The following is a 10,891-nucleotide window of genomic DNA, read 5'->3' as shown; positions in this document are numbered from 1 at the left end:
TATTTTATTTTTGTTAGGAGCTGAGTTTTCTATCATCGCACTTTTCTTATTGAAATTATATTCAATGACTTAACAAGTATTAAAAATAAGTTTTTTTGCTCTTTATTCATATACTTTTTTTGAGATATGGTCTCCATGCAACCCTATCTGACTTAAAGAATCACTATATAGACCAGGCTGGCTTCCATCTCACAGAGTTCTGCCTGCCTCTGTACCCAAAGCACTCTGATTAAAGGCATGTACCACCACACCCAGCTAAAAATAAGTTTTTTAATGTATTTTGTAAATGATTTTATGTATATTCGAGAACAGATCGTTTTTAATTAGAAAATTGTATAGTGAGTGAAACCTGTTGACCCTTCTTTTCTTTTCTTTCTGTGGCTTCATATTTTGTTATTGTGCTCAGAAAAGCCTTCCAAGCAACTCATTAGAAAAGCCTTCCAAGCAACTCATTAGAAAAGCCTTCCAAGCAACTCATTAGAAAAGCCTTCCAAGCAACTCATTTTATAACCATGTCCCTGGACTTTCAGCCAGTAGAGGGCATTGGATCCTCTGGAATGGGAGTTAAGTGTGTTAGTCAGGGGAGATGTCTGTGCTGGGAACCAAATCTGGACTTCAGGAGGAACAACCACTGCTCTTAATGGCTGAGCCATCTCTGTAGCCCCCGAATCCCTCTGTTTTAACACTTCAAGCTAGATCCCCCACCACATCTTCTTTTTTTGCATTTTCTTAACCCGCTGAGTCCCCTTAGTGCTGCTCATATGTGCATTATTGTAGGACATCTATTGGAGAATGGGCAACTGCCCGATGAAAATTGTTCTCTCTCCCAGAGGTGCCATCACCTGTCTCTGCAAGGAGCGGGGAAATTGTGTACCCTTCTCCAATTTGTCCAAGTTAAGAGGCTTTTTTTTTAATTAACTAATTAATTTATTTTTACACCCACTTTCCAGGTGACACCCTCCCATAGCCTCCCTCCCCCAACTAGAGCCCTTATACTCTGATATCCCTGCTACTGTCTGCTGCATTGTCGGCACCCCCAGCCATTCCCTACTACTTACTTGTCCATGTGGTGAATCTAGTCAGCCTCTCTAGAGGTCTTTGTTTTAGGAGGGTCAGCTGTTACTCATCTAGCAGCAATCAGTTGTCAATATTCCTTTGGATAAGACTGGGGTCTGCTGTTAAATTTCCCAGTTCTATGCTGGGTTACTATCTGGGAATCCCCTTGGCCACCCTGGCCAACAACTCAAAAGAAGGTATTGCCTGTCTGACATTGTTGCTTGTTATGTAGCCTTTATGCATATGGACTCTGAAAAAATTATATTGGCCCCTTTAACCTTTGGTTATAATTTCCTTTTGGGTGTTTAAGGCCACACAGTTGGTCCAGATAAATGATTTATTTTTACTCTTGAGGTCGTTTGAGGATCTTTTCCTCAGGGGTCACATGGGCCAGGGAGGAGCCCCCAGCTCCTTTCTTTTACCAGTTCCACCTATATGAAGATAAGTCAAAGGTCCTGCTCATCCGTGGTTGGCTTTGCTTGGAAGCATGGAGGAAATGATTCCTCTGTGTTAACCCTCCTCTTTATAGATTGGACACTGGTTCAAATCCATCTGGTGGCGTCTCCTCAGCCTCCTTGATCAAGAGGACAGGTGACCCACCACCATTATAGGACATTTTGAGAAATGCTCATAGTCCCCTGGAACTAGTCGACCTAGGAGGGCAAGGAGCAAAAGCTGTCCATTATGAGGCTTGATCTTTTGCAATTCTTACACAGGCAACAACAAGGGGTATGAGTTCATGAGTAGGCCAGGCTTGTTATATCAAAAACACTGTTTTTCAGCAGTCTTCCCCGATCTGTCTCTTACAGTATTTCTGCCCAATCTTCCTTGATCTTCCCTAAGTCTTGCAAGGGTTGGGAGTACTATAGATGTCACATTTACAGCTGAGCAGGTCAAGTCATTTATTCTCTGCTCTTTGAACAGTTGTGAATTTTTGTATTAACCACCATCTATTGCAAAAAGAAGATTCTCTGATGTAGGCTGAGAGCTTTACTAATGTACAGATATGAAGATAAATACTCAGAAGACAGTGTGATATTATGTCCATTTAGCAAATAGTAACAGATAGTTCACCCCTGGGGTTAATAAACTCTCCAGCCATGGGATTCTGGACAGGTTTACAGTACCAAGCATGAATTCTCTCCTGTGGAACAGATCTTAAATTCTGTCAGAAAGCAATTTGTTACCCTCATAACAATCATGCTACTACTGTACTCATGGGCATATCTTGTCAGGTCACTCATTAGTCTAGTTCATGGGACAAGATTCAGAGCTTGGGAGGACTTCCCATGCCTGTTCTCCTATGCAGAATTATTCATAGCCCTTCCCAGCACTGTGAAAGCTGGATAGCTGGGAGAAAGCTTTCAAGTCAGCACCAACTTTACTTCTCCAAATTCTATTATTGAAGTGTGTCTGCCTTCAACAATAGGGTCTTGCTATACTTGCCTTTGTTCTGGAGGGCAACAAAGGGCAATATCAGCAGCCTGTATTTGGGGGGGGGTCTCTGGGATCTTCCATGACCAACAGCTTGAAAGGTGGTATCATACACCTGGCACTGGGATTTTTTGAAGATAACATATGGCTTTGGGTAAAAATATTATCTACTTCTCGAGGCAGAAGGATGGTGGGGGAAGGGATAACTAGTACAAGAATGCTTGCAAAAGATGTGTAGATGCCTACTAGTCTATGTTTTCTAAAAATACATAAAGAGCTATTTACTGTGTTTGCAATTTCAACATTTTAAACATGTGAAGCATTCATTAATATGAGGCAAGCTTATAATAAGTCCATATTGAAAAGTTATCAAGAGGCTAGTATGGTGAATTAGAAAAATGAGTGGATTCAGTGATCTAACTGGCTTGCTGGTTAGTCAATGTGTTGTGCAATAAAATTTAATTTTTTTGTTTTTCACCTTTACAGATGACAGGAACCACTATTCTACCAGAGAAGAGTCCTTTCTTTCTTTCTTTCTTTCTTTCTTTCTTTCTTTCTTTCTTTCTTTCTTTCTTTCTTTCTTTCATATTAGAAATCAAACTCAAAACCTCAAAACCTCGCACATGTTAGGAAAACCCTCCAGCACTGAACTATGCCCCAGACCCAATTTTGGTACTATTTTTTTCATTATGTGTCTTAATATGAAATATTTCTTCCTCTTTCTTCTTTGGAAGTCCTGGGGATTAAACCCAGGGTATCATGCATGTGAGGCAAATGCTCTATCACTGAGCATTTCCCAGGCCCATTATGAACCATTTATTGAGAAAGTTGTGTGATATTAAGCCTCCGGGCATTGTTCTTATCTCTACATTCATAAACCATGTGACTATTCATGCTTCACTTAATATATTTCTACTAATGTGGACAGTGTTCCTCACCAACATTTCACCAGTCCCAGAAACAGAATTCCTCCATGATAACCAAGCATGAAGCTGTATGAGGCATATTGGGAGAGTGTTCTCTTGAATTGCTCAGCTCCCTTCACCACTTTGTTCCTTATCATGGGGTAAGAATGGTGGAGTTGAAGAAATGTTAAAGTTTTATCAAGCTGAGGAGACGATTTTTAAATTTCAAAGTGACTGCAGATGGTCAGAAAGAAGGAAGCTTCAGACTTCAGGGAGTCTGCAAGCAGGTTTACCATGAGTCCTGGACTAATGGCCGAGCTGCTCTTAAATAGAGGGGCTGTAAGACTTTTGGAAGTGATTCTCTGCAAAAATTTCACACTATTTCTAGCACTGGGCTTTAAGACATTGCTGTTGTGGCCCAGGGAAAATAAGACATCGTGGTCTTCCTCTATTATACAGCAGAACCATAAGATTGGCTACATGTGGAGAATAAGATCCATGTCCTAAAGTAAGGGCCATAACTAGGACCTGGACCTAAAGGTATAAATCAAGTGACTCTTCCCCACCAAGAATTAAACTGAGAAAGACTTCCTATTTAAACTTATAACCCATTGCCACAAGACAAGAATATCACAACTCTATCTGCAATATTATTCATGCTATCCATATACAGCTAAACCTACATGTATGAAGAAAAAGAAGTAGAATCATTTATAGAAATCAGACCATACTCAGATGAGAGATGAAGAGATGACTCAGTAGTTAAGAGCACTGACCGCTCTTGCAGAAGACCCAGGATCGATTCCCAGCACTCATATGGCAGCTACAAACAGTCCTGAACTGCAGTTCCAGGAGAATCTGATGCCCTCTTCTGACCTCTATGGCATTGCATGGCACGGGTGAACTCACATACATGCAGGCAATACACCCATACACATAAAATAAAGATAAGAAATATTAAAAATATTAGATGATTAAGATGATGAAATTTATAGCTGAAGGTCAAGAGTCCTGTGATAAAAGTTTTACAATAGTATAAAGGAAACATGATTGTAATGACAAATACAGACTGAGAATTTTAGCAAGAAATAGGAAGTATAACAAAATGAATTTTATATCTGAAATAATAAGTCAAAATAAAACTTCAGGAATGCTTGCATGAATGAAAGATCCATAAAGAAGACACATTTTGTATTGGACAATCTAAATAGGAAGTATAACAAAATGAATTTTATATCTGAAATAATAAGTCAAAAGAAAACTTCAGGAATGTTTGCATGAATGAAAGATCCATAAAGAAGACACATTTTGTATTGAACAATTTGCAAGGCTGATTAGTAGATTAGAACTTCAAGGATATGAAGAGGTTGGCAGGCTACAGGTGCAAGGCCTAATTAGAGCCTATCTTGGGATATCTTGGCCCCTTGAATAGCCATTGTCTTCTTTTGTGTGACTAGTCAATAAACCCTCTGTAATGCACAAATGGACCCCTAGCTTCCACCAACTTAACAGCTATGAATGTCTTCAAATAGCATCTGAGGCCTATAGTAGAGCTTCCCAACTTCACTGCAACCCACCTACCTGACATGCCTGCTAGTGTATTTGAAAATCATGTTGGTTTATTCCCTTTTGTTCTGTTACTATAAAATTTCATCAGAGTGTTTGATTGTTGGAGTGTGGAATTTGTGATAACCTCAGTCTGTGTTTTGGAGCCATGGTCACTTGTATTTGGCTCCAGAATAAACTAGCTTTCATTTCTTTTGAAGAGACAGTTGTGCTCTTGTATCTACAGTTGGAAAAATAACTTCAAAGGCACATCAAGAGCAATAATAACTCTGACATTTATAAAACACCACAGAACAACTTGAAGGAGTCATATTCTCTTTAATTGAAAATGAAATCAAATTATGCAACTATATTAGTCATTTTTCTGTTGCTGTGATAGAAACACAATGACCAAAGGAACTTATAAAAGGGAAGGTTTTTTTTTAGCTTACAGTTTCAAAGGTGCAACAGTGTAGCATGGTGGGGAGGCATGGTGGCAGAAGTGGCTGGAGGAGGAGCAGAAGTTAAGCTCTTACTTCTTCAAGCAGGTACAGGAAGCAAAGCAAGGCTGGAGATCCCGCAAGGCTTAAGAAAGCTCTAAGCCAGCCCCAGTGACATGCTCCTCCAACATGACCACAGCTTCTAAGACCTCCCAAAACAACACCACAAACTGCATACAAAATGTCCTAATACTTGACGCCTATGGGGGACATTCTACATATGTACAGTACAGCAAAGTACTGTATGTAGGAAAAACTTGAATAAGTTTTAAAATTAATGAAATCTTTCAGAATATTTACAGACCTAAGTTATTCAGAAAGAGCACTACCTCCTGAGTAAGGTATTTAGAAAATCATTTATATATTTTGAAGGCAAATGAGCCAACATTACACAGACCATGAATTAATGACAATTCTAATGATGAAAGGTAGAAAATACTGCAAGCTGAATGATATTTAAAGATGGAATGAGTTCAATATTGTGTAATTCAACTGTGAACCTAAAAATTTACAGTCAGTTTTGAAAGAGATGCATCTTTGCTTTGGAAATTGTTATTGAATATGTTAATGCTGTAATGAAATGCTTCTTCTAATCATGTGGTTATTAAATAAATAATTAAAAAATAATAAAAAAGAAAGTTATATAGAATGGAGCTAAAGAAACAACTAGAGGAAAGTTAGATCTTTACCACTGTGGAAAAGAATCAGAGTAAATATTATTTTGGGTGAGAAGTATAATTTTAATTAATATCATATAGCCAAGGTAGTGATGGCTATCTAATTCCATATTTCTCCTTCCTTTTTCCAATAGACTTAAAAATGAACAGAAAAGTAAATAGCATACAAATCAAACAAGCAAGCATAAGTAGGGACAGACTAGTCCCAAATATTCAAAGTATGTATATTAGGAAACCAAGAAAAAAATCTTCCAGCATAGCTCCTCTCATAAAGTTGGAAAATATTCAGTTAATGAAATCTTCTAACAAATAAGATGAAAAAAGCTGACAACAATATGAAATTCCAAAGTGAATTGCCTGCCATTAAGTATAGCATATGAATTTATTCAAATCAGAATTCTAAACTTAAAGACAAATTTTTTTTAAAGAAATTAAACAAGATGACGGCACTCAAGAGAGAAAAAGCAGAAAAATATAAATTCAAGTTGTAAAGAAGGGGTACGTTATTACATGAGAAAGAACACATTTAAATAGACATTTTATTCTGTTTATTTTAATCCTTGCATTTTGAAATAACATTAGCCCTATACGAAGATGCAAAAGCAGGAGTTGTTATACTATCAAGGAGTTCTTATAGCCTTTTGCTAGCATTTGTGGTTAGCATCTTTCATAATCATAGCATAATTATCACATCTTGGAAATTCACAGAGATGCAATATTAATTGCTAATCTGGAGACTTCATCTGAGCTCCCCTAATGGTCTCACTAGCGTACATGCCCTGGCCCAAGCCAGGTCCCAACATTCCACTGAATTACTTGCCATGGTTCCTGTTCCTTTCCTTCTATAGCAATTCCCAGGCTTCTTTTACCCAGAGTTTGTTTATGATTAAGCTCAGTTTTGTGGCTTTGCACGAATGCCACAGATAATGATGGCACAGATATGATGCCACAGATATGATGGCACATTCTTCTTAGCACCTCTTATGAGGGTGGGTGATGTCTTTTTGCATTTGATGTTGGTCAATGGGCCATGAAGTGTGGTGTGAACGCCAACTAATAATGAAGCCACTTTTGATCATTTATTTATTTCAGGTAATTTCCATTATGTTTCCCCATTATAAAATCACCCCTCATTTTATAATCCAGTACCTCCTGGAAAGAGAATTAGGCTGTGAATCTCCTGTTTCTTTTACTTTTGTTAAACAATTGCAGCATCCATGTCCTTTTCCAGAACAACTTTAATGTGATGCTCCCCACACAATTATCTAGCATCTTGATCATTCTTCTTACCATATGCTAATGCTGCTTCTGTGAGCAAGAGCTTTGTGCTGTCTCCCGCTCATGTGATCACTCAAATATTTACTGTTATTTGTATTAACACATGGATTCTGGCTTATCATTATCATTCTTTACTGTAATGCTCACATTGCTCACATTGTCCCAGAATGAGATGTTGGAGCTTCTACTTGACTTCCAAATTTTGAGGCATGTGCCTACAATTTTTTGAGGATCTCCTACTTTGGAGTACCAAGTTGGTGCCAGGTGCTTCATACACTAACCCTGCACAAGTCTTGAGGTCAGCAGTTTTTCCCAGCAGTTTCCATTCCTTTTCTTGAAGAATGGTCCACTACCACTAAATACTAGAGAAATGGGTGGGTGCGTTTTGTTGTAGACTGTAACTTTGGGAAGATAGCCTCTATTCTTGAATTTTGTTCACTAACCCCATTATTTCTAGGACATCATAATCATCATTAGTATACTCAGACAGACATTAAAAAAATTTTGGGGGGGTCTTTTTTTTTGAGACAGGTTGTAGCCCCAGCTGTCCTGGAACTCACTATGTAGACCAGGAAAAATTTTAAAGAGTGGATCAAATCTTGAAGTACATATTATACTAAGATTAGTAAATAAGTGATAAATGGATGATTTGAAGGTCGGCTCATCCCATATTTAAGTAACCCTCCTACTGACAAGCTGAGATATATAGATTTGTTTCTAATTTCTTTCTACTTCTCTCAACACAGAGCTTCGGTGACCTAGATATCTATGTCTGTATGCTGTGCCGGAAGGACAGAAGAACTGACCTCCCCACTCCTTACTGCTTATCCCATCATGTCAGATTCTTCCCTTTTTAGTTTTCATTGACTCCACGCAGAGTCTTTCCTCCCACATCGGAGAATTATGTTTGGTTCACATGTTTCACAGAGTTAGCCAGTGACCACCTAGGTGCTGTCATGAGAATGCTCGTCTTTCCAGTGTGCTTCACTTCTCTGCAGAATTTCATCACAGGTGTGTGTCCAGATGTAGTACAGAGTCATTGGTGGTGTGGACTGCAGTCCCACTTTTACTATGGTCACCTATCCCCAATACCTCACAATCCAATCAATAAAACAACCCTTCCTTTTGTGCTCCCCAATCTTTCCATGTTATTACAAACTTGAGAAGCACCCTGAAGGTTGAAGATCCCTTACTTTTTGTTTTTAAATATTGATGGTTTTTATTCTACTTTCAGATTCATCATTTCTTCTGCGTGGACATCTTCCTGTCAAAAAAGATATATGACGTGTGTGTGTGCATGTGCGTGTGTGTGTGGTGTGTGTGTGTATGTGTGTGTGTGTGTGTGTGTGTGTGTGTGTGTGGCACTGTGGTGGAGACCAGGGCCTCATATACACTAGGCAAGTCCTCTACCACTGAGCTGCACCCACATTCGTGATGTGATGTGATACCACATACATGAAACCATTTCACTTTTCTGCTCAAAGAGTTTTTGCAACATCTCTTTGCTCATAAACTTATATCCAAGCTCCTCTGTAAGTTCATAACATCTTTAAGACATGTTTTCTGCACACTCATTTTAGCTGTTTTTAATCTCTCCCGAGTTACTACTGTTTGCTCGTGAGTTATCTGTCTTATTAGTCTCATTTGTTTTACTTATGTGACATCATCACTTTAGCTAAAGGGCATTTTCTTCAGGTTTGGGCCGATCCCTTACCCATGATGAATTTACATTAAAAATTCAAATGCATATTTTTAATCCAACTCTAATATTTCTGTATATTCTGAAGGAGTGTCTTTCAAGCATGGTACTTGGTAGGATAATCAGGCATATCAATAGCCTTTCCATGAGTCCAACAGACTGTTTCCCAGGGAGTTTTAGAGGACATTCTCACGAGATAGATTTTCATGTGAAAACCTCAGCTTTTGCTAAGAGCAGGGAAGCCTACAGCAAATCAGAGTTTCATGGTTTTCTGAGCCATTACAGGACAGCAGAAATTATTGTGACACTGAATTCAGTTTGCAATTCAGAATACCATTAAAGGAGCTCAGGAAAGAACCTTGAGACCTGGTGACTTACATGAACATTGGCTTGATCTTTTTCAACAAAATTTCTTTATGAGCCTCTCCCCTGCCAGGGCAGGGTTTTTGTTTCAACACGTTGCTGACTTATCAGTCGTAGTTTCCTCACTCTAAGGCAATAGCACAAAGCACAACCGAACCAGCCATCAATCATTTCTTCGTGCTTAAGTCATGTCTGTCCAGCACGTCTTGATTTTGATTCTTGCCCTTGAATATACTTCCTTAGAATCTAAAATAAAGCTTAAGGAAAACTAACCCTATATTGAAACAAACTAAAGAGGCTATGATAAAAAAGGAGAGGGTGGGCAGGAAGCCACATGGCCAACCCTGGTGTGACCCTGAAGTACACACACAAGCATTTCACCCCAATACCTATGGCATATCAACAGCCTTCCCAGGACTCTAGCTGACTGTCTCCCAAGGAGCTTTAGAGGACATTCTCAAGAGAGATTTTCATGTGTAAAACTCTGCATTTGATAAAATCAGGTAAATCTATACCAGATCAGGGTTTCATAGTTTTCTGAGCTGTGAAAGGACAGCAGGAAAGTACTGAGAAGAGTTGTTTTAGTAGAAGCCAGTACCTGGGTACTCCAGGCTTCCTCAGACTCTTCAGCTTGCACATCATTGGGCCTAGTCCAAGAAAGCAGCTGTGCTGTTGAAACAGTAAGTGCACACCGCTTTGGGGCTCTTAATTGAAGACACCATCACATTAAGGCAAATGAGGGTTCCACCATCATTAGAGGCCAATGGCCATGGCCTTGCATCAGGAAGGGGAATTCAGTTACTTGGCATTTCTCTCACTATAGATCATAATGGATTAATTAAAATGTATAAGGATGAGAAGATGCCCAAGGTAAACATAAAACAACATGGGACTGCACTGAGCAGCATTAAAATCACTCTAGCTCAAAGCATGCTCTACTCTAAACTGATAGGGCTAGAAAACAGCCATTATGGGCAATCCTAGCTCTGCTTTTTTTTGCTGGTGCTGGCTATATTCCTTTACATAAATAGAGGAGATGTCACATCATGTGAATAAACTGTAAAAGTTCAAAACTTGGAACTAAAAGTATACTTTGTGAGTCTTCTATTTGGGTAACTGTGTTTTATCTCAAGAAGGCTTTAGCTAGGTTTAAATAGAATAAATTATAAGGAGTAAAATTAATACCTAGATAAGGTGCCATCATGTAGGGTTTTTGAGATAGCAAGATTATAGTGAGATTTAATCCATTTCAAGTAAGCTAGAAAATAATTTCAAATGTGCAGCAATTTAAGCTAATTTCCTTGGAGGGAGTAGATATCTAATGATATCACTAACAGTATTCCTTTGGGATAATTATATTTGTTGACTTCTTATTGTACAAATAAGTAACATAGCATTTGTTTACTTATTTTCTTACATGAGATTAGGTAGATG

This window comes from Nannospalax galili, unplaced genomic scaffold (assembly GCF_000622305.1).
Source record: "Nannospalax galili isolate Female #2095 unplaced genomic scaffold, S.galili_v1.0 scaffold680, whole genome shotgun sequence".
Taxonomy (NCBI): Eukaryota; Metazoa; Chordata; class Mammalia; order Rodentia; family Spalacidae; genus Nannospalax; species Nannospalax galili.
The sequence above is the reverse complement of the archived record's forward strand: the minus strand, read 5'-3'. Positions refer to the sequence as shown.